We start from the raw sequence: 24,672 nt of genomic DNA, 5'->3' as shown, positions 1-24,672 counted from the left end.
AAAGTCAAACATTGTCAACAAAGCTTTTAAGATCAAATGAAAGTCATGAACATTCAAACAAAGCTTTTCGAATTAAATGAAAGTCAATTGCATTCCACAATGCTAATTGAGTCAAATGAAAGTCTAAGACATTCACCAAAGCTAATTGAGTCAAATGAAAGTCAAACACTTTCAACAAAGCTTTTTGAATCAAATGAAAGTCAAACACTTTCAACAAAGCTTTTAGAATCAAATGAAAGTCAAACACATTCAAACAAAGCTTTTTGAATCAAATAAAAGTCAAATGCATTCAACAAAGCTAATAGAGTCAAATGAAAGTCAAACACTTTCAACAAAGCTTTTAGAATTAAATGAATGTCAAATACATTCAAACAAAGCTTTTTCAATCAAATGAAAGTCAATTCCATTCCTCAATGCTAATTGTGACAAATAAAAGTCAAACACATTCAACAAAGCTAATTGAGTCAAAAGAAAGTCAAACACATTCAAACAAAGCTTTTTGAATCAAATGAAAGTCAAATGCATTCAACAAAGCTAATTAAGTCAAATGAAAGTCAAACACTGTCAACAAAGCTTTTAAGATCAAATGGAAGTCATATACATTCAAATAAAGCTTTTTGAATTAAATGAAAGTCAATTGCCTTCCACAATGCTAATTGAGTCAAATGAAAGTCAATTGCCTTCCACAATGCTAATTGAGTCAAATGAAAGTCAAACACATTCACCAAAGCTAATTGAGTCAAATGAAAGTCAAACACATTCAAACAAAGCTTTTTGAATCAAATAAAAGTCAAATGCATTCAACAAAGCTAATAGAGTCAAATGAAAGTTTAACACTTTCAACAAAACTTTTAGAATCAAATGAAAGTCAAATACATTCAAACAAAGCTTTTTGAATCAAATGAAAGTCAATTCCATTCCACAATGCTAATTGTGACAAATAAAAGTCAAACACATTCAACAAAGCTAATTGAGTCAAAAGAAAGTCAAACACATTCAAACAAAGCTTTTTGAATAAAATGAAAGTCAAATGCATTCTACAAAGCTATTTAAGTCAAATGAAAGTCAAACACTGTCAACAAAGCTTTTAAGATCAAATGAAAGTCATATACATTCAAACAAAGCTTTTTGAATTAAGTAAAAGTCAATTGCATTCCACAATGGTAATTGAGTCAAATGAAAGTCAAACACATTCACCAAAGCTAATTGAGTCTTATGAAAGTCAAACACATTCAAATAAAGCTTTTTGAATCAAATAAAAGTCTAATGCATTCCACAAAGCTAATAGAGTCAAATGAAAGTCAAACGCTTTCAACAAAGATTTTAAAATCAAATGAAAGTCAAATACATTCAAACAAAGCTTTTTGAATCAAATGAAAGTCAATTGCATTCCACAATGCTAAATGAGTCAAATGAAACTCAAACACATTCAACAAAGCTAATTGAGTCAAATGAAAGTCAAACACATTCATACAAATCTTTTTGAATCAAATGAAAGTCAAATGCATTCAACAAAGCTAATTGAGTCAAATGAAAGTCAAACACTTTCAACAAAGCTTTTAGAATCAAATGCAAGTCAAATACATTCAAACAAAGCTTTTTGAATCAAATTAAAGTTAATTGCATTCCACAATGCTAATTGAGTCAAATGAAAGTCAAACACATTCACCAACGCTAATTGAGTCAAATGAAAGTCAAATGCATTCAACAAAGCTTTTAGAATCAAAGAAAGTCAAATACATTCAAACAAAGCTTTTTGAATCAAATGAAAGTCAATTGCATTCCACAATGCTAATTGAGTCAAATGAAACTCAAACACATTCACCAAAGCTAATTGAGTCAAATGAAAGTCAAACACATTCAAACAAAGCTTTTTGAATCAAATGAAAGTCAAATGCATTCAACAATGCTAATTGAGTCAAATGAAAGTCAAACACTTTCAACAAAGCTTTTAGAATCAAATGAAAGTCAAATACATTCAAACAAAGCTTTTTGAATCAAATGAAAGTCAATTGCATTCCACAATGCTAATTGTGACAAATAAAGGTCAAACACATTCAACAAAGCTAATTGAGTCAAAAGAAAGTCAAACACATTTAAACAAAGCTTTTTGAATCAAATGAAAGTCAAATGCATTAAACAAAGCTAATTGAGATAAATTAAAGTCAAACACTTTCAACAAAACTTTTAGAATCAAATGAAAGTCAAATACATTCAAACAATGCTTTTTTTAATCAAATGAAAGTCAATTGCATTCCACAATGCTAATTGAGTCAAATGAAAGTCAAACACTTTCAACAAAGCTTTTAAGATCAAATAAAAGTCAAATACAATCAAACAAAGCTTTTTGAATCAAATGAAAGTCAATTGCATTCCACAATGCTAATTGAGTCAAATGAAAGTCAAACACTTTTAACAAAGCTTTTAGAATCAAATGAAAGTCAAATACATTCAAACAAAGCTTTTTGAATCAAATAAAAGTCAACAAAGCTTTTAGAATCAAATGAAAGTCAAATACATTCAAATAAAGATTTTTGAATCAAATGAAAGTCAATTGCATTCCACAATGCTAATTGAGTCAAATGAAAGTCAAACACATTCAACAAAGCTAATTGAGTCAAATGAAAGTCAAACACATTCAAACAAAGCTTTTTGAATCAAATGAAAGTCAAACACTTTCAACAAAGCTTTTAGAATCAAATGAAAGTCAAATACATTCAAACAAAGCTTTTTTAATCAAATGAAAGTCAATTGCATTCCACAATGCTAATTGAGTCAAATGAAAGTCAAACACATTCTACAAAGCTAATTGAGTCAAATGAAAGTCAAACACATTCAAACAAAGATTTTGTATCAAATGAAAGTCAAACACTTTCAACAAAGCTTTTAGAATCAAAGAAAGACAAATACATTCAAACAAAGCTTTTTGAATAAAATGAAAGTCAATTTCATTCCACAATGCTAATTGAGTTAAATGAAAGTCAAACACATTCACCAAAGCTAATTGAGTCAAATGAAAGTCAAACACCTCAAACAAAGCTTTTTAAATCAAATGAAAGTTGTTTCGGGGTTTTTTGAGTCCCTTGGGAGAGTTACAACACTAAGACTGGATGCTCGCTTGGATACATGTACCTGCAAAACAACGGAGCACCGAATGGTCGGTGGTCCGCCTCCGAAGCTTAAGTTAGTCTAAGTCCGAAGAATATGGTGCGGAATGTAAAGGGTTATCTGCTCAGATTCCGAGCTCGGGTGTACTGTTCTCTTGAGAGCGACAGTTCTAACAATGATTAGTAATCATTGAGTATATCTCACGTAAAGAGTGTCAAGCTGTTTTACGCGTTGCGTGTGTATGCATTACGTAGCCATAAATGAGGAGGTCATTTCCTATTTATAGGCTTCTCGAAAACCGTGCACTCCATAGGGTTTCGTGCCCTAGCGAATACTCAAGCAGCCTTTGCAGACCTCGGGATTTGGGCATGAAGGCCGCCAATCCCAGGTCCTTTTATCTGTCTGCCACGTGTCGTTCCCTGAGAGGTCCAAGGTGGCGCCCCTTTTAGTGACACGTGGCGGACTCTGATTGGGCCAACTGGCCTAGGGTATTTTTACCCGAATCATTTGCCCCTCACAGGTGACATGCGCTCGCCACGTGTTGCTTGTGACAGGTGTCATCATCCGACTGGTCGGATTTTGAATAGTTACTGTGGAGGGAAAATTTTAGGGTTTTTAACCCTTCTATAAATAGAAAGTTTTCACCCCCCAAATCTTTTACACCTTTGCGAATCTTTAGAGAATCTCTGACTTTTGACTTTTAAGAATCTCAAAATTCCCTAAGTGTTTCTTAGTTCTTGATGCAAGTCTAAGCATGGAGAACTTCGAAGATTTGCTTATCATGCATCAAGATAGTTTGTCCTTAAACATTGATTCAAGCCAAGCATTGCATGGACATTTTCTTGGATATCAAAGCAAAGCTACAGTTTGCTTAGTAGCGTTTCTTGGAGTCTAGTATACTTTCTTTACTTAGATTTTGCTTACAAGTTTTTACCTTTCACTTGAAAGGGTTTTTCTTGTTTTAAGCACATTAGGATTTATTTTTCTGTTATTTTAAGATTGGTTAGACGTCCTTAGTTATTAGGAAAGATATTAGTTTGTTAGAGTTTGTTTAGAACTAGGTTTTCTAGTAGTTTCGTAGCAGTTTTGAAGAGGTCCAAAGAACTGCAGAAACGGACTTGAAGCTCAAGGAAAACATATGTCGTATAATATGTTTTTGGAAACGCCAGGAAGTCAGCTAACCAATGAAGGTGGTGTCATGAGAATCGGAGTTCATTTGGTCAGTCAACGAAGACAAAAACTAAAACCGCACAAAGCTGGAGGTAGGTCGGTTTGGTTAGTTTCCTTATCTAAGTCGGTTTAGTATTCCTATTCCACTTAGGTTACTTGGAGCTAAAGGCTAGGGATTTTTCCTAGTCCTATTAGGTTTCTAATACTTAGTTTAAGTCTATAAATAATCATGTAATTCGTGAGTTTTGGGACATAAAAAATTAATATTCAGATTTACTTCTTAAGTTGCATACTTGAGTTTTTGTTGATTGCGATCAATTGCTGTTTTGCTTGTTTTAGTTAAAACATTCGTTTAGGGTTAATTAATTAGGTGGATTCTTAGTTAATTACTCTTAGTTTTTGTTTAATTCTTGGTGGATTTCCTGTATAGAATTAAGCTTAAACATATCTCATGTGTTTGTTGGTTTTCGGATCAATAATTCACATCATCTTGGTATCAGAGCGAGGTTCGGGAAAAATTAAACTGGGAACAATTGGCTGGGAATTTTTACGTGATTCTTTTTGCATTGAACTCTAAAAACGTCCTGCTATCACCATATAAAATTTCATAATTTTTAGTTGAGTAACGCGTTCTACACAGCCTCAAACGTTTGGTGTTTGTGCACTGATTTGCGGTTGGGAGTCCGGTTTTTGTGTTGCCTAATTTTCCTTCAAGATTCGATCTTTTAATCAAGATTTTTGCATGAACTGACTTGTTTTGTGTAGGAATCATGAGTGACGAGGAGGTTCCACAGGTTCCAAGGGGATTAACCTTAGAACAGGCTCAAAATCTTAGAAGAGATAGGCGAATTGACGAGTTGGCAGCAAGGATGGATGAGATGTTAAAAAGGCTTGATACTCTTGCTGGAGATTCTTCAAGGAAAGGGAATTCTAACCCTAATTCTGGTTCAAGTGAGGAAGAACAACCAAGGAGGAACCCAAGGAGGCCACGAAATAATTATTCTTCAAGTGATGAATCACCAAGGCCTAGGAGAAGAGACCGACCAAAGGAAGATGATAGGAACCTTAGATTAGATCTTCCCGAATTCAATGGGAGTATGAATGAACCTGAAAAATACTTTGAGTGGATTAGAAGGGCCGAGACACTCTTTGATTACAAGGAGTATGATGAAAGGAAAAGATGCAAATTGGCTGAACTAAAACTGACCGGTTATGCTAGTCTTTGGTATGATAATCTAAAGAAGAAGAGGCATAAGGAGGGGCGTGAAAAGATCTCAACTTGGGAGAAACTCAAGAAGCACATGAAAAAAAGGTTCGTACCTAGTGATTATGTTCAAGATATTTACCTTAAGATGCAAACTTTTAAACAAAATTCTATGACTGTTGAGAATTACATTGTTGAATTTGAAAAGTTATGCATGCTATGTGGTTTAGAAGAGATTGTTGAGCATAAGATTGCTAGATTTATTTCGGGGTTGATTGATAATATTGCTGAAAAAGTTGAATTGCAACAATATTGGTCCTTTGAGGATGTTTGCAAGGTAGCTTTGAAAGTTGAAAAACAGATAAAGGGGAAGAAAGGGACGTACACTAAGTCCTTTGTAAAAGATTTCACTAAACCTTTTGAGAAGAATAGCTTGGAGAAAAGTGGTTCTAGTTCGAACTACAAGGAGACTAAATCAAAATTTGAAGCTCCTAAAAAGTTTGTTGAAGATAGGAAGTGCTTCAAGTGTGGTAGTGTTGGTCACATTGCAACTAATTGTCCATCAAAAAGAGTAATGACTGCTCAAGAGTGGGAACAAGAACAAGCTAAGTGTGAGCAAGGTAGTGACTATGAAGAAAAGAACGAAGAGGAAAACTTTGAAGAAGAGGGGCATATTGACGAAATTGATCCCGAGACTCATGGTCAAAGTTTGGTTCTAAGAAGGGCACTACACTCTAAAACCGTACCTATGGAAAACAATCAAAGGGAGAAAATCTTTCTTACAAGGTGCAAGGTAGAAGATAGGTTGTGTGATATGATCATAGACACCGGGAGTTGCACTAATGTGGTATCTACTACTTTGGTAGACAAATTGAAGTGGCCAACTACTGAACATCCAAGCCCTTATAAGCTTCATTGGCTTAATAATTCGAGTGATGTTAAGGTAACTAAACAAGCCTTAATCTCCTTTTCAATTGGTAAATTTCATGATAAAGTTTTGTGTGATGTTTGTCCTATGGATGCTTGTCATATACTGTTAGGCCGTCCTTGGCAATATGATAGATTTGTGAAGTTTGATGGAAGGACTAATGTGTATGTTGTGAGAAAAGGAGAAAAAGAGAGACCGGTTGCTTTAAAACCTTTGATAAGCAACAAGCCTTCTAATATTACCTCTAATTCGAAGAGTTCTTATTTGATTAGTGAGAGGGAATTAGAAAAAGAGATTTGCAGCAACAATGTGGTATATATACTTGTTTCTAATGAGATTCGAATTGATCAAAATAAGCAAGCAAAGAGGCCGTATGAATTGGAATATGTTTTAGAAGAATTCAAGGATGTCTTTCCTAAGGAATTACCTCCGGGACTACCTCCTATTCGTGGGATAGAGCATCAAATTGACTTGATTCCGGGAGCACCATTACCTAATAAGGCAGCCTATAGAAGTAATCCGGAAGAAACAAAGGAGATGCAAAGGCAAATTGAAGAGCTTATGACTAGAGGATACGTGAGGGAAAGTATGAGCCCTTGTGCCGTGCCTACTTTACTTGTCCCAAAAAAAGATGGGAGTTGGCGCATGTGTATTGATAGTAGGAGTGTGAATAACATCACTATCAAATACCGATTTCCTATTCCAAGATTAGATGATCTACTTGATGAACTACATGGTTCAAAGTTGTTTTCTAAGATTGATCTTATGAGTGGTTATCATCAAATTCGAATGAGAGAAGGAGATGAGTGGAAAACAGCATTCAAGACTAAGTTAGGGTTGTATGAATGGTTGGTGATGCCGTTTGGACTCACTAATGCACCTAGCACTTTCATGAGGTTGATGCCTAGAGGTGAAGGTCCTTTCAAGATTGTTGAGAAGATCAATGACAATGCTTATAAGTTGGAACTTCCGGGAGAGTATGGAGTTAGTGCTACATTCAATGTTGGTGATTTGGCTAAGTACATCCCTGATGAAGAACTTCGAGATTTGAGGACAAATTCTTTTGAAGAAGAGGAGGATGATGCAAGTCTAAGCATGGAGAACTTCGAAGATTTGCTTATCATGCATCAAGATAGTTTGTCCTTAAACATTGATTCAAGCCAAGCATTGCATGGACATTTTCTTGGATATCAAAGCAAAGCTACAGTTTGCTTAGTAGCGTTTCTTGGAGTCTAGTATACTTTCTTTACTTAGATTTTGCTTACAAGTTTTTACCTTTCACTTGAAAGGGTTTTTCTTGTTTTAAGCACATTAGGATTTATTTTTCTGTTATTTTAAGATTGGTTAGACGTCCTTAGTTATTAGGAAAGATATTAGTTTGTTAGAGTTTGTTTAGAACTAGGTTTTCTAGTAGTTTCGTAGCAGTTTTGAAGAGGTCCAAAGAACTGCAGAAACGGACTTGAAGCTCAAGGAAAACATATGTCGTATAATATGTTTTTGGAAACGCCAGGAAGTCAGCTAACCAATGAAGGTGGTGTCATGAGAATCGGAGTTCATTTGGTCAGTCAACGAAGACAAAAACTAAAACCGCACAAAGCTGGAGGTAGGTCGGTTTGGTTAGTTTCCTTATCTAAGTCGGTTTAGTATTCCTATTCCACTTAGGTTACTTGGAGCTAAAGGCTAGGGATTTTTCCTAGTCCTATTAGGTTTCTAATACTTAGTTTAAGTCTATAAATAATCATGTAATTCGTGAGTTTTGGGACATAAAAAATTAATATTCAGATTTACTTCTTAAGTTGCATACTTGAGTTTTTGTTGATTGCGATCAATTGCTGTTTTGCTTGTTTTAGTTAAAACATTCGTTTAGGGTTAATTAATTAGGTGGATTCTTAGTTAATTACTCTTAGTTTTTGTTTAATTCTTGGTGGATTTCCTGTATAGAATTAAGCTTAAACATATCTCATGTGTTTGTTGGTTTTCGGATCAATAATTCACATCAGTTCTCAAGCATCCGACACTCGGCCCGCTGTCCGACAGTTCTCAGCAAACCAAGCGTCTCTTCACCCTTCTTCTAAAGGTAACGCCTGTTTCTTCTTTTGTTTCTCATTTTTTCTTTGTTTTCGAAAAAATGGTTTCCCAATCGCATGCGGCACAGTATAGGATAGTGATCAGCCGGTCACCGGGGACGGCTGAATCTAGAACTTGCAGTGCCGACTGCTTGACCAGCGACTGTGCTTTGCGAACTTCTCCGAATCCGACTGGTTTCGCGTCTGTGCAGGACACGATGGCCAGAACGAAAAGAACAGCAAGAAAACCCAACTCTGATGGATCTTTTTTCCCGTCGGATGGTTCGACCCTTTATTCTGACGGCTCAATGAGGGTGCCTCGAAGTGAGGTGTAGGAACACCCTGATAGCCCTTCTTAAGTGGTACTCCTAGTGATAGGATACTGGAGGAGGCAGATGAAACCTATGCAGCCGGGCCTTCTGAACAGGCGCCGGAAGAGAGTCTAAGGGAGGACCCTGTTGGCACCAGTCGGCAGTCCCTTAGCTCTGATGAAAGTTCTGATGACGAGTCGACCTCGTCATCTTCTTCAGATAATGCCTCTGCCTCTTCAGGGGAGGCAAGGACCAGAATAGACGCTGCCAGGGAGTCCTTGGCAGTTGAGAGGGGGGAATCCTGGGCCGAGCCGAGCGCTTCCAGGCGCTTGGAGAATGCTCCCTATTATCATCATGTTCCGCAGAGCAGGCAGAACACCATGGCAAACGGCCTTACAAGTTTTAAGCGTAAGGTTGTTCTGGGCCATGGCTTCACTTTGTGCGTCCCTAATAAGGACGACACCATTACTTGGCCGAGTATGGCCAGCTATGCAGACCGAGCATTCGGTTGTTATGAGGCGGCCTTTCAGGCTGGCTTGCGCTTCCCTCTCCACCCGGCCGTGGAGAGGATTTTGGATGGATACCAACTTGGTATCTGGCAACTCGTACCCAATTCATGGATCAATATTTTGGGGTACGTTGCCGCCTGCGAGATGCTGGAAGTGGAGGCGAGCTTTGAAGCATTCGCCCACATGCATTATCTTAGCAGGGCGCCTGCTAGAGGTGGCGAGGGCTGGTACACCTTGACTACATGCAAGGGGTACATGATGGCTGTCGGCAAAGAGAACAAGTGGAAGGACTGGAGAACTAAGTTCTACATAGTCAAAACTGTCGACCGCTGCCTGAACCAAAAGTATAACAGGTGGAATAAGGATCCACCTCTCCTAGCAGGCAGGAGTGCATTGCCAGCTCTTCCTAGACGAGCAAAGGAAGAGATCATGGACGCGGGCTTGTTCACCGTGTCTGTGAAGACGAATGATGAGGGGGACAAGGAAGTCACCCCTCAATGCTATCTCCCTTTGTACAAATGGTTTGAGGAAGGGACGTTCTTGGCCGCTTGTGGGCTAAGTACTGAGATGCCGAGAGGTAGTCGGCCGTCTGTTTAATATTCCATATCTATTTTGCTTGTCTTCACTTGTTAAATGTGTCTTTTAACACTTGATTCTTTTTGCAGACAAAGCAATGGAGAAACTTTCGGCCTCCAGAAAGCCGGCTGTATCTGCTGCCAGATACAGATCAAATGTCCTTAGGACGGAAACCACCACTGCTAGGGTGGGAGAGCAGCAACCAGCCGGTACCCCAGGGGTGAGCTTTTGTCCTTGGCATTTTTCTGATTAATGCTTGTGTTTAGGGTATTTTTACCCCGCCATGTGGCCTAATCGGAGGGCGACACGTGTCAGCCCAAGGATAGTCCAAAGTGGACCATTCCCCGCTTGACACGTGTCATCCCAGATATTTGGGAAAATGTCGGCCTTCAGGCCCAAATCCCGAGAAAGCCGTAGAACGGCGCAGCCCACCAATGATTAGGGTTTGATACCCTAATCAGGGGCGCAATTCCCAAGGACCCTATAAATAGGGAGATTCCCCTCTTTTGGAGGGGAGGTGGATATTTTAAGGTATTCATTGCAAACCGTCCCTTTGATAGAGACAACTGAGCTTGGAATCCAAGCAGATCCCCACCTTAATTTCCGCACCTTTTACTCTACTTCAAGTTACTAACTTGAGCGTTGGAGGCGAAGCACCATCCAATTGGTGTCTCCGTTAATTTTGCAGGTACAGAGCCGGCAGGATCAGTCTTCGAGTTGTAACTCTCCCGAGGGACAAAAAACCCCAAAACATTTGGCGCCGTCTGTGGGGAGAGTACCTCAAGATGGTTCAAAACTCTGTACCGATTCTCAATTCTACCTCTCTACGTCCGGGTACCCAGACGGGTAACTTGGATGACTTGCAACCGGTTATTCAACCGGTCGGGTTCGAAATCCCCCAGCCTCCACCTCAGCCTCAGCCAGAGGTATTCACTGAGGAGGAGGATGAGGAGGAAGATAATGATGTTGAGACTTACATCTCTAGGGATGGATCTCTCATCTCTAAATCTATTCGTTCCAGGGATCAACTGGAGCGAAATGAAGACCAGGCGGGCCCAAGCAGGCGCCCACCTGGAAGGCCAGACGGGGAAACCCAGAAGGCCAAAGGTCAAGCCCCAGTCACCCGAGATGAGCTCATGAGATTCATGACCTCTTTCAAAGGTGAAATCAAGGCTATGATCAACAAAAACAAGGCAGGCTCTAGCAAGAGTCAGCCGGCTAAAAAGACTCCCACTTCTGGAAAGAAGAAGAGGCCGGTCAAGGACAGGCAGCCAACTCCTCATCCAAAGGAGAAGGCAGCCGCAACACTTGACTGGTCTAAGATTCTGATGCCCCGGCGAACCCAGCCGGAGGCACAAAATGCGTCTACCTTCGATGCACGACAAGTCATCGATCGAAGGAGGCGGCAGCAGTCTGAGTCAGCTTCCACTTCGAGCTTTCCAGACAGCTTCAAGTAAGCTTCTGCAAGGAACTCTGTGTCCTTGCATGAGAGTCGGACAGGCGGTAAAACCGTCAACACCGAACCTCAGCTGATGATAGGGTCTATACCATACGCACCTCAGGCGCAGTATAGGCAATATGGCCTCCAGTTCATGCAGCCACCTCCTTTTGGAGGTCAGGCGGCATATACTCCTGCCCAGCCTCTGGACTGGCAGCTTCGGCTAATGAGGCTAGGCGAACAGCCGTCTGCCTTTGCAGCCAATATAACCGAGGCGACTCAGCCGACCAAGGTTAAGAATGTTTTGGTGGGCACCTATGATGGTACCACCAATCCGGAAGACCACCTGATGGCATATACCAACCTCATGTGCTTACAGGGGTGGGACGATGCCACCTGGTGTCGTTGTTTCCCGGCTACACTGAAGGGCATTGCCCAGCAGTGGTTTGGCAACTTGCCAGCCGGTTCTGTTGATAGCTTCAAGAGGCTAGCCTTCTTGTTTGCTACCAACTTCTCAATGAACATTCCTGCCAAGAAAACGAGCCTTGATTTGAGCACCGTAAGGCAGGGTGAGAGAGAAGGGCTACGCGCCTATGTCAGGCGGTTCAACCTGGTTAGAATACAGATCCAGGGGCTGTCTGACGAGGTAGCATTCACAGACTTTTTCAAGGGTCTGAGAGACGGGTCGGCTTTTAAGTTCGACCTTGTCAGAAAAGGGGCATTTACGCTACAGGCGGCCCTGAGGGAGGCGGAAAGCTATATACAGGCTACCGACCTCTGCACGCCTGGTGGCCAGTCAGACTCCAAGAAGTCTGACAAACAGAGAGACAGCCGGCCAGCTCAGCCGGGTAATAAAAAAGAAAAGAGCGGAAAGAGAAAAGAAGTCTGGGCGGTCAGCTATTCTGAGCAGCCGTCCCAGAAGAAGAAGAAAGAGGTTAAACCGTACGCCCCCAAGTACGAGTTTAACAAAGACCGCAACTCCATCCTCATGGAGGTAAAGGACCGGTTGTCCATTGAGAAGCCGAATCCAATGAAGAGCTCCGTCCAGTCACGGAACAAAAATAAATATTGCCAGTTCCATGAGGAGGTTGGCCATGACACCAACGACTGCTTTAGTCTGCAGCGGACGTTGGACCGTCTGGCTGACAAAGGGCTTTTAAAGTCCTACATTTCTAAGTCCCCAGTCGGGGCAAAAAAAAAAAAAGCGAGGGTCAGTCCTCCAAGGCTACCCAGCCGGCTAGTAGTTCGGATACAGATAAGGATCCGGTCTACACTATAGCAGGCGGATTTTCATGTGGTGGCCCTACCATCCGGGGCACCAAGAGCCATCTTCGAAAGATGGACAAGGATGATGATGAGCAGGCGTCTGCCTCCTCCACCTTCCCAGACGTCCTTATAACTGAGAAGGACAGGGGCAGCGTCCGCCGTCCGCATGACGACCCGGTCGTCATTGAGTGTAAGGTTGCCAACCAGCTGGTTGGACGGATCCTTATTGACACCGGCAGCTCGTCGGACATCATCAGCCTCCGGTGCCTGCAGAAGCTGAAGTACAACTCCAGCAGCATGCATCCGGTTACCCACCCCTTGGTTGGTTTTGGGGGTGGGATGGTCTACCCAGCCGGCAGAATTGATTTGCCCATCCGGCTGGGAGAAAAAGGCCAGGGACGGCATGTTGTCGTCAGGTTCTTGGTCGTGGAGGAGTTGACCGCCTACAATATTATCCTTGGTAGGCCAACCCTCAACGAAACCAAGGCGGTGATCATCCCGTCTCTCATGCTTGTCAAGTATGAGCGGGATGATGGCTCTGTTGGTTCCCTGAACGGGGATCAGAAGACGGCTCGGGAGTGTTATCTCTCAGCCGTTAAAGATATTGTGGCCTCAGACGGCCAAGGGAAGGAACCAATAGACCTTGACGCTGTCAAGGATGCCAACCCCGCCCCACCAGCCGTTGGTAAGAAGAGAAAAGCGCCTCTGCTGGTGGAGGTGAAAAAAGAGAAAAAATAGCAATCACTGGCCGGCGAACGGTCAGACGAGCTCCGTCCCCAACCGGCTGGAGAACACATTGATCTCGTTCTGGACGACTGCCGTCCAGAGCGGACGGTGAAGGTTGGGACGGCTGCTAATGCTGCTCTGGGTGCAGACTTGCACCTTCTGCTGAAAGAATTCAAAGACATCTTTGCCTTTGAAGTGGAAGAGATGCCAGGCGTCAGCCCGGATCTCGCTGTCCACAAACTCGCCGTGGATCCCAAAAAGAAGCCCACCCGGCAAAAGAAAAGAAACCATGGCGAGGAAAGAAGTCAGGCGGCAGCTGCCGAAATCAAAAAGCTGCTAGACGCCAGGTTCATTCGGCCCTGCAATTTCCCCGACTGGGTGGCCAATGTGGTCCTTGTTAAGAAACCGAATGGGACCTGGCGCATGTGTGTTGATTACACAGACCTCAACAAGGCGTGTCCAAAGGACAGTTACCCGCTTCCAAAGATCGACAGTCTGGTCGACTCTACAGCCGGTCACGCCTTGATGAGCTTCATGGATGCCTACTCCGGCTTCCATCAGATACCCCTCTGGAAAAAAGATCAAGAGAAGACGGCCTTCGTCACTGATTTGGGGTTATTCTGTTATACTGTGATGCCGTTTGGCTTGAAGAATGCGTCTGCCACTTTCCAACGAATGATTAATACGGTTTTCATCAATCAACTTGGGAGGAATGTGGAGGCGTACATTGATGACATGATAGTCAAATCCAAGCAACAGGCGGATCACCTTGCTGATCTCCGAGAAACATTCACCACCCTCAGGCGGCATAAGGTCATGTTAAACCCCAAAACATTTGGCCAAGAAATGCGTCTTTGGTGTTGAGTCTGGGAAGTTTCTCGGATTCCTGATTGATCAAAGGGGGATAGAGGCTAACCCCGAAAAGATACAGGCGGTAATTGACATGAAGTCACCCCGTTCTGTCAAGGAAGTCCAGAGGCTGACTGGCTGCCTGGCCGCCTTGGGGAGGTTCCTCAGCCGGTCAGGTGACAAATGCCTTTACTTCTTCCAAGCAATCAGGAAGAAAACCAGGTTTGAATGGGGAGACGATGCTGAGACGGCATTCCAGAAGCTAAAAGAGCATTTGCACTCTCTGCCTAGGTTGGTCAGTCCTCTACCTAGGGAGACGTTGTATATGTATTTGGCCGTCTCAGACCATGCTCTCAGTGCCGTTCTCCTTGCTGAGCGAGACGGCGTTCAGCTCCCGGTTTACTTCATTAGCCATGTTCTTAAAAATGCTGAACTCCGGTACCCCCTGGTTGAAAAATTTGGCTTTGCTTTGTACATGGCATTCAAAAGATTGAAGCCTTACTTTCTGGCTCATCCGGTGGTAATTTACACCGACCAGCCACTCAAGCGGCCAATGTCTACCTTGGAGTCATCCGGAAGAATGCTAAAATGGGCTATTGAAATGCAAAGTCTTGAAATTATTTACGAACCAAGAAAGGCAGTGAAAGGTCAGGCGTTTGCCGACTTCATTGTGGAAATGACTCGTCCGGTGGCCCCGGATAATCTTGATCAGGTTTGGAAAGTGTATGTAGACGGGAGTTCTACGAAGAGCGGCTGTGGTGCAGGCGTAATTTATGAGTCTCCTGAAGGGGACAGATATGAGTATGCACTACGGTTCAATTTTCAGGCCTCAAACAATGAGGCGGAATATGAAGCCCTGCTAGCCGGAATCCGTATGTGTAAGGCGGCAGGGGCAACAAAAATTGACGCCTACTCAGATTCGCAGTTGGTCGTTAGCCAGTATCAGGGAGCATATGAGGCAACTCACCCGGCTATGATCAAATATCTTCAGGCGGTCAAAGAAGAGGCTGGGTCACTTGAGGAGTTCCGGCTGAATCAAGTGCCCAGGTCTGACAATAACCAGGCGGATGCGCTATCAAAGCTTGCATCTTCCGCCTGCCATGATACGCCTCGGTCAGTCTTCTGGGAAGTACTTGAAAAAAGAAGCATCTTTGAAGATCCTATTGGAGTCCTAGACCGAAGCTCCACCTGGATGGATGGCATCCGAGCGTACCTCTCAGACGGCACGCTCCCTGATTCGCCACAGGAGGCAGCCGTTCTGAAAAAGCGAGCTGCAAGCTTTGAGTTGAGAAATGGAGAACTCTTCAAGGCGGGGTTTCTTAAGCCTCTATTGAAGTGTGTAACCCCAGAGAAGGGGAATGAAGTTCTCGAAGACTTGCACTCGGGGTTCTGCGCCTCCCACATAGGCGGCAGATCTCTAGCCGTCAGAGCCAGACGGCAATACTTTTGGCCTACTCTAGAGGCAGACGCCAAAGAATTGGTGAGAAAATGTGACAAGTGCCAGAAATTTGGCAAACTTATTCACCGTCCGGCTACTGATCTGACGGTCATCCATAGCCCAATTCCGTTTGCAAAATGGGGCATGGACATTTTAGGTCCTTACACGCCTGCACCAGGCGGTAAGCGTTATATCTTGGTGGCTGTGGATTACTTCACTAAGTGGGTAGAGGCTGAGGCGGTAAAGAATATCAAGACATCAGACGTCATTTCCTTCATCTGGAAGAATGTCATCACCCGATATGGGGTACCTATGTCTATGGTGTTTGATAATGGCCCTCAGTTTGAGACGCCTCAGCTAAAAACTTGGTTGGGAGATCAAGGGATCTCAACCTGTTTCGCATCAGTCGGCCGTCCCCAAGCAAACGGCCAAGTTGAAGCCTTCAACAAGCTGATCTCAAACGGCATAAAGAAGAAAATTGAAAGAGCCGGTGGCTTATGGGCTGAGGAATTAATCCATGTCCTATGGGCCATCCGGACAACAGCAAAGGGGTCAACCGGAGAAACCCCATTTCTCATGGTTTACGGTGCTGAAGCCGTCTTGCCCATTGAACACTATGAGCAGACTCTCAGAGTCATGTTATATGATGAAGAGGCAAACTGGGAGGCAATGCGCCTGGCATTGGATTCACTTCCAGAACGTAGGGGCAATGCCGCCTTGCGTCATGAGATTTACCGTCTGAGAATGACAAGAGCCTACAACAAGAGAGTACACAGGCGTCCCTTGAAAGTGGACGACCTAGTGTTACGGAAAATGGAGGCAACCGGTAGGGCTAATGAGCTTGGAAAGCTAACTCCTAATTGGGAAGGCCCCTACCGGATTTATGAAGAAGTAAGAGACGGCACCTATCGCCTGGAAACTCCAGACGGCAGGCGCCTGCCTAGAACTTGGAATGTAGATAATTTGAAAAAATACTACTTCTGAGATTTTGTAAATTTTGTAAACAAGAAGCACATTAATGAGAAGTTGCTTTCTGTTATCATATTTTGTTTCCCGTCTGAACCCAGACGGGTCACCTGTTTGTTTTTCTGAGTTCTTGGAAATTGAATTAACGTCTGATTGACGAAGAGGCCAATGGCCAGATAAGTAAGCTAAGCATAGACACGCTTAGTGGCTATACAGCCGGTCTATAACAAGACCAGAGGCCAATGGCCGGATGGCTACTTCGACCTAAATTCGCCTGTCCCAACATGGACAAAGGCGTCCGGCGACACCCCTCCGGGTGCAATCGTCGCAGAGAGAAGCCAACCTGCTTACTCTACGTACCTATGCAGGCGGCCACAATTGGATGGCTGAATCAGCCATCCATAGCCGTCTGACCTGAGCAATCTCAGGAACGACCAAGTTTTGATCACCGGATGTCCACAGGACATCAGCCGGTGACCGACTGAAGTTCCTACTTAGATTACTTTTTGAAATTATACAAGTCCCCCCAATGGGGTAGAAGGACATTGAAAGTATAATTGGATTACAATCACCCCAGGCGGCGTTTGCCTTCCTGCACCATGAAGGGTCAGGCGGCCATTTGCCTCCTGCCCCCAGGCGGCATTTGTCTCCTACCCCCAGGCGGCATTTGCCTCCCTGCACCATGAAGGGTCAGGCGGCCATTTGCCTCCTGCCCCCAGGCGGCATTTGTCTCCCACCCCCAGGCGGCATTTGCCTTCCTGCACCATGAAGGGTCAGGCGGCCATTTGCCTCCTGCCCCCAGGCGGCGTTTGCCTTCCTGCACCCAGGCGGCATTTGCCTCCCTGCACCATGAAGGGTCAGGCGGCCATTTGCCTCCTGCCCCCAGGCGGCATTTGTCTCCTACCCCCAGGCGGCATTTGCCTTCCTGCACCATGAAGGGTCAGGCGGCCATTTGCCTCCTGCCCCCAGGCAGCGTTTGCCTTCCTGCTCCATGAAGGGTCAGGCGGCTCTATTTGCCTCCCTACCATGTCAATGCAGACGGCCACCATTGGACGGCTGAATCAGCCATCCATAGCCGTCTGACCTGAACAGTAAGAAAAAGAGTAAGTTTCGGACCCCGGATGTCTAAGGACATCAGTCGGAGACCGGCTGCATTTCTTAGCGTTTTTTTTTTTTAAAAAAAATTGTACACATCCTCATTCGGGGCAAAGAGTTGTACAACGGCTATATGAAGTCTACTAAGACGGAAAACACCGTCTAGTTAGACGCTGAAACGCCTGTTAATGTACGGCTGTGTACTTGGTTTGGGGCAATCACTACTGTGATTGATTGACTTACAGACATATCATGCTCTTTATAGCATCAGACGTCCCCAAGTCAATCAACCGACTCCACCTGGAACCAACCACACAGCCGTCCAGGGGCAAGGTCAGCCGCATACTTTTGATAAGTTAGGCAGAAAAAATTGCAAATGCAAAAATTTTTTAAGTGCAAACACATGCGCAAAGTTATAAAACCGACTCAGTCGGTTGCATTCATTGAAATTTCCACCCAGCCAAACGGCTGGGATGGATCAATTGTTTGATAAACCCGGCTCCTCAGCCGGTAAAGAGACAAGAATACTCGGCACGCAGGCCGGAAAAGTAAATTGTTTGGCACTCAGCCGCTTAAATCATTGGCCTGCAGGCGGCCCTTCCTGGTTCTCCTCGCCATCATCCACGATTTCAACCTCTGGAGCCTCTGGATCTTCAGGCTCAGGTTGTTCCGTCTCAGCCCAGGCGAGGAAGGACTCCGGCTCTGGCTCACCTTTCTCTCTCAAGTAGATGACCTCGTCTGCATACTTGTGAGCCAGGGCCCAGACGCCATAATCCTTTCCAGGATTCAAGGCATCCCAGGCGATCTTCATCATAGCCTCATTATCGGCAGCCATCTCAGCAACCAGACGGTTTTGCTCCGCCTGGAGGGTTGCTCAAAAATTCTCTTGAGCTTTGGCTGCCGCCTCCTCCATCTTGGCCACTTTGCTCTTCAGATCAGCATTCTCTGAAGAGACTCCTTGAAGAGCCTGGAGGCTTTCTTGGGCCTTCTGGAGGTCCTCCCTAAGTTTAGGGAGATCCACCTCCGCCTGCTTCTGGGCCGTCTCTGCAGCCTCAGCCTTCTCTTTGACCGCCTGCAGTTCTGCTTCCAGCTCTTGAATCTTGGCCGCCTGCGTCATTTCTGTTGCTTTAGTTTCAAGTTCGTTAAGTATGGAGGAATGCAAAGCGACATCAGTGGCAGTGGAGGCGGACTGCTTTGCCCGTCTTACCTCTTCCCGTTTGCGGGTGTAGGGACGCTTGAGCCCGTCTACCCGCAGCAAGGCCTGCAAATTAAACAAGGTTAAGGAGGCAGGCGGAGCAGAAAACAGAAAAGTTATTGAAAATGGCTAAGTACATTACCTCAGCCAGAAGGGAAAGGATACGTTCAAGATTGAACGTCTCAATCCCAGGGATAGCATCCTTATCCCGTTTGCCTACAGCGTCCAGCATGGCCCTGGCATGCCTCTGGACGTCTGGCCAGCGAGGCGATTGATCTGCATCACAATCAGCGTCAGACTGAGTTACTAAAGCAGCGCCTATCTGGTTCCGACCGTCTGAGGATGACGTCTGTTGGGAGTGTGATTTCACTCGCAGCGGCCATCCCAGCTCAGGCGGAGATTCAAAGGGGTTCTTACCTGCAGAGCCGGCCAGGCGGGAGCCGCTGGCAGCCGTTGAGAGCCCCCCGGTTGCAGGAAGAGGCTGGGCCAAGTCAAGGCCAATGGAGCCTGACACTTGCTCCTTCCTCCCTCCAATCCTCATTTGCCTCCCAGGCGGAGCAGTAGGAGTAGCAGAGGAGGCGGCCTTCTTGGAGGACTTGCTGGGGTTAGAGACGGGGGTCTCCTCCCTGGCCCGTTTGAGGTTCCTCTCAAACGTCTTGTCCACCTTGCCTCCCTGAAAAAATTATAACTTAATGTCAGCAGACGGAATGAGGAAACTATGAAAGTTAACTCACAAAGTAGGTCAGGCGTTACCTTAGCCCTGAGGTCTTGCGCCTGGGCCTCCGCCAAGTCACGACGGATCTGCGCTGCAGACCGTCTGGGTGTCTTCTCTTCAGGCAACATGTTTAATACTTCTTCTGCAAGATCAGACGGGAAAGCAGTTAGAACATTATCAAGAAATTCATTTCCGATACAAAAGTACTGCAGACGGAAGTGAGTCAGGCGCATACGTCTATCAAACATGTGCCCTAGCCCGCAGGCGGCCAGGAAGCACTCGTCCCTGAGCCAGGCGCTCTTGGGGATCCAGTTCTTCGGGACCTTTATTGTTTCCCCGGTTGACAGGGTTGCGTCTGTGAGGCCGAAGAGATCAGCCTCAATTATCTTTTCAAAATCCTCATCCGGGATTCGAGGAAGGCAGCACTTCCGACCCATAAGGTCGGGCTTCTTATTGTACAGGCGGAGTTCATAGTTCTCCCGCCTGGTATGAGCCGTGCACAGGTAGAACCTGTGCTTCCAGCCGTCAAATTTGGAGACCTTATCCAAGGTCATCATGTATTGGGGAAACGTGGTCAGAGTGTACCACGCTCTATACCCGCCTGGGGTACGACTGAGATAGTGCATCTTGGCGAATGCTTCCCAGCCGGGGTGAACCCCTTGGAATTCGCAGGCGGCAACATACCCCAGAATGTTTGCCCAAGAATTGGGGGTAAGTTGCCAGACTCCGAGGCCGTAGCCTCTCAAGATTGACTTCACCGCCTGGTGAAGGGGGAAGCGGAGACCCGCCTTGAACGTTGCTTCATAACAGCCGAAGTAGCCGTTTGCATTGCGTTCAGAGTCTTCCCAGGAAATGGTGCCGTCTGGGGGAGGCACCCTTATACTCCACCCGTCTCCCATTGGGTGGGCCTTTAAGAAATTTTTGAGACCCTTCTCCATAAGGTCAATATCTTTTGAGGAGACGTGGATTCTAAAGGGGTCATCTTTCTCTTTCCACGTCTTCCTCTCTTCTTCCTCACTATCGTCAAGCGGGGGAAGATCATCACTGCTTTCAGAAGAGGGGATGTTAAGAGTATCTCTCGCCTCCTCCCCTGACAAAGAAACTGAAGCTGAGGCGGCTTCCTCACCGCCTTGGTTATTGTCCTCTTCCCCGCTTTGGTCACACTCCTCCAAAAAGGAATCAGGGGGAGTTGGGGGGCCGCGCGGAGGGGATCTCTCCGGAGCCGTCTGGTGTCCAGAGCCAGACGTCTCCCCCTCAGACGTTTGATCGCCTGAGTCATCGCTTCTGTAATTTGGATCTCGTGCCGTCTGCTTAATCCGAGCCATTGTGTCCTGCACAGACGCGCAGATGGTCGGAATCCAAGCATGAGGGTGGTCCCAACACCCAGAGACGGCACTACCAGTCCTAGACTCAGCCGTCCCTGGTGAACGGCTGGATTCTACCCTAGGTTGTGCCGTGTGCGTTGGTGATGAATCCATTTATTGCAAGGAATATATACAAACGGAAAAATGAAAAAAGAGCTGAAAGAGTCAGAGACGGTACCTTTAGATTTGATATCTGAAGGTAGACGGTTCCGCCTGTGTTGGTGCGGCTGAGTTCTTCGAATTTGCGCCTGACTCAGACGGATGACTTCTGTTCTCTCTTTCAAGATTCTAAGTTAACTCTGAAATTTTGGCAAGGCGTAGCAAAATTATGAGGGTCAAACGGCTATATAAAGAGGGTAAATGAAGGGGTACTCCCGTAATTTACCCAGAAGGTGAACAGTAATTTTTTGGCGGTAAATTTACCATCATTCAGCGAGTGACATGTGTCACAGATGCCACGCGGATTGCCACGTCACATCTGTGAGGGGCAAATGTTTAGGGTATTTTTACCCCGCCATGTGGCCTAATCGGAGGGCGACACGTGTCAGCCCAAGGATAGTCCAAAGTGGACCATTCCCCGCTTGACACGTGTCATCCCAGATATTTGGGAAAATGTCGGCCTTCAGGCCCAAATCCCGAGAAAGCCGTAGAACGGCGCAGCCCACCAATGATTAGGGTTTGATACCCTAATCAGGGGCGCAATTCCCAAGGACCCTATAAATAGGGAGATTCCCCTCTTTTGGAGGGGAGGTGGATATTTTAAGGTATTCATTGCAAACCGTCCCTTTGATAGAGACAACTGAGCTTGGAATCCAAGCAGATCCCCACCTTAATTTCCGCACCTTTTACTCTACTTCAAGTTACTAACTTGAGCGTTGGAGGCGGAGCACCATCCAATTGGTGTCTCCGTTAATTTTGCAGGTACAAAGCCGGCAGGATCAGTCTTCGAGTTGTAACTCTCCCGAGGGACAAAAAACCCCAAAACAGCTTGTCCTTTGCTGAAGGTTTACTGACCTTTGCTTTGTCTTCAATGACACAGGGTACCTCCTCCAAATCCCCGTCCAAACCATCCGACCCCAAGCTCCAAAAGACTAGGGCGGGTGATGTGAGTGCATCCGGCAAAGGCGGCCGGAAGCACATTGCCCATAAGCCCAAGAGAACCTCAGACGCCTCTGTTGGTGAGAAGTGGTTTCTGGGGGAAAAGCCCCCATCTTCATCCGGTAGGGAGAGGCTTTTGGGGAAAAGGCCCGCCTCTTCTGCCGGTCAGAAGAGGGTTCTGGGGGAAGAGGAGGTGGATGAGGACGATGGTAAGAACCATTCGCCCCCGTTTCCTTTCTTCAAGTTATCCATACTTTAGTATTTTTCTAACTTTTTTCTTCTTGCAGCTCCCATACAGAGGCCGACTGTAGTTCAAATGGCCAAGAACATGCTGAGGGCAATTGATCCGGATGATAAAGCATCCGTCAGAGGAGTCGGCACCCTAGACCTTGATGGCATTCTAGGGAACCTTTGTGAGGTATAAACTTAGCCTTGCCTTAGCATTCGTCGTTCTGTTTTATCCGACTGGTTCTTAACCATCCGGCTTCTTTTTGTAGGCCATGCTGCGCGTCCAAGGGCTCGGGAAACCCCTCAAGGAGAAGTCCAAAGAGGTAAAAGCTGCTAAGGCTCAGGCCGAGTCCGCCTTGGATAGGGCTCAATTTGATATTGCTCAGAATGAATTTCTGACGCTTGATATGATGTATTCGCAGTCGGAGGCCAATCTGCAGGTGAAGAAGGATCTGGACTCGGCCCGCCTTCAGGTCTCCAACCTCAAGAAGGAGATCAAATCCCTTAAGGCGGAGCTCGAGCCCCTTTAGGATGCCAAGGATGAGGCAGAAAGGGCCCAGAATAGGGTGAGCCGCCTGCAGCACAAGCTCAGCAATCAGGAGCAGCAGCTAAAAACCAAGTTCGAGTCGCGGGCCGAGCAAGAAAGAGCTGAACTGGTCAAGCAAATGATCAGGGACAATGAGGCCATCATGCGGGACACTTGGGCGGCTGTTCAGCCAGACTCGGACTACCAAGTTTGGAAGTCCAAGTTTGACGAGCTCAGCAAAGCTTACGACGATCGCCTCCTTGAGGAGATGGAAGAGGCTTCCAAGGCTGATGCTGAGGCCGAAGGCTCTGGGTCCGATTCTTCTGAGGAGTCGTCCTCTGGGGAGGAGGAGGAAGATCAGGCGGAGGAGCAGGAGAAAAATGATGAAGAGCAGCCGAAGGGTAACAGTCCGGCTGTCAATGAAGAGACTCTCCCCTGATCACTTAAGCTTTTTATTTCTTTTTTCTGCGGCCGAATGGCCAAGTATTTGTGTTTCCGGCCTGTGTGCCGAGTATTTCTGTATCTTTACCGACCGAGGGGTCGGGTAATTTGACAATTTCTCTGGCTTTGCCAGACAACAATTTCAACCAGTCGTCTGATGGTGATTGGTCATTTTAATTTGAATCATTCGGCCATTCGGCTGAAGTTTTTCATACTTTGCCCTTTGAATTGTTTTAAAATATTTGCAAGTTTTTTGGCCAAGTATTATAACCTGTATACCATGCGAATGTTCTTGCCCCTGGACGGATGTCGAGTGGTTTCGGTTTATGAGATTGATTGACTTGGAAATTATTGATACTTAGAAGAGTATTCATAGTTTCTAGGTCAATCAATCACTATGGTGATTGCCCCAAACCACGCGGCAGACGTCCATCCAGAATTTAGCAAAAATAAGTGTTCATTCGGCCATTGGCTCGAACAGAACTCAAATTTCCAACTTAGCTGTTATGCTAGGGAAAAACCCCCGCCTGTTCTGCCCCATAGGTAGGGATCAGGCGGCATCCGGCTGATAGCCTCACATAAGTGCTAAGTAGATAACTTAGCGCATTTTAATAAAATTTTTCCGCCTGTTTTGCCCCTGAGCTAAAACAGGCGCATCCGGCTTTATGCCTCGGTTAGCCTCTACTTATGAAACAGTGACCATTTCTGAACTGTGCTAGAACAGATAGAAAATTTTGGCCTTTTAGATTTCACTTTCGATTAAAACGAACGACTGCGAGTGCTGCCTTAGCATTCGGTTGGGCCGCTTGTATGTTCGTAGAGCAATGTGCCACCCAAATGGGAGATGCTTCTCCTCGACGAATTCACCCAAATAGGCGTCGTCGGTTATCTGACTCATGTTGGAGCAGACGGTCATACTCATGTTGGAGCAGACTGTGACCATTCGGCCTCTTTTTATATATATCTGGCCTTAGGCCTCGCAATTGATTAAGTAAATGTTGGTACAAACTTAATAAAATTTTGTAGGAACGACTGTTTTAGAACAATCGGCTCCTTCAAGGGGTTTGGGACGTCTGCTGTTGAGACAGACGCCTTAAAAACATATTCGCCGTCTGTAGCTGGTACAGACAGTGCTGAAAATAGTGAAAGTTTGAAAAAGGGAAACATATTCTCATTAACAAACCTTTGAGATAACAAAATTGAAGCATTTACATTCGTACTTAGAAGTAGTACTTTTTCAAGTTGTCTACATTCCAAGTTATGGGCAGCTGCCTGCCGTCTGGTTTTTCCAGGCGGTAGGTGCCGTCTCTTATTTCCTCATAGATTCGGTAGGGGCCTTCCCAATTTGGGGTTAGTTTGCCCTGCTCATTCGCCCTACCGACTACTTCCATTTTTCGTAGCACAAAGTCCCCCACTTTGAGAGGACGCTTGTGTACTCTTTTGTTGTAAGCCCGA

This window comes from Chenopodium album, chromosome 20 (genome assembly GCF_948465745.1).
Source record: "Chenopodium album chromosome 20, dcCheAlbu1.1, whole genome shotgun sequence".
In the NCBI taxonomy this organism is placed as follows: Eukaryota; Viridiplantae; Streptophyta; class Magnoliopsida; order Caryophyllales; family Amaranthaceae; genus Chenopodium; species Chenopodium album.
Note: the sequence above shows the minus strand (reverse complement) of the source record.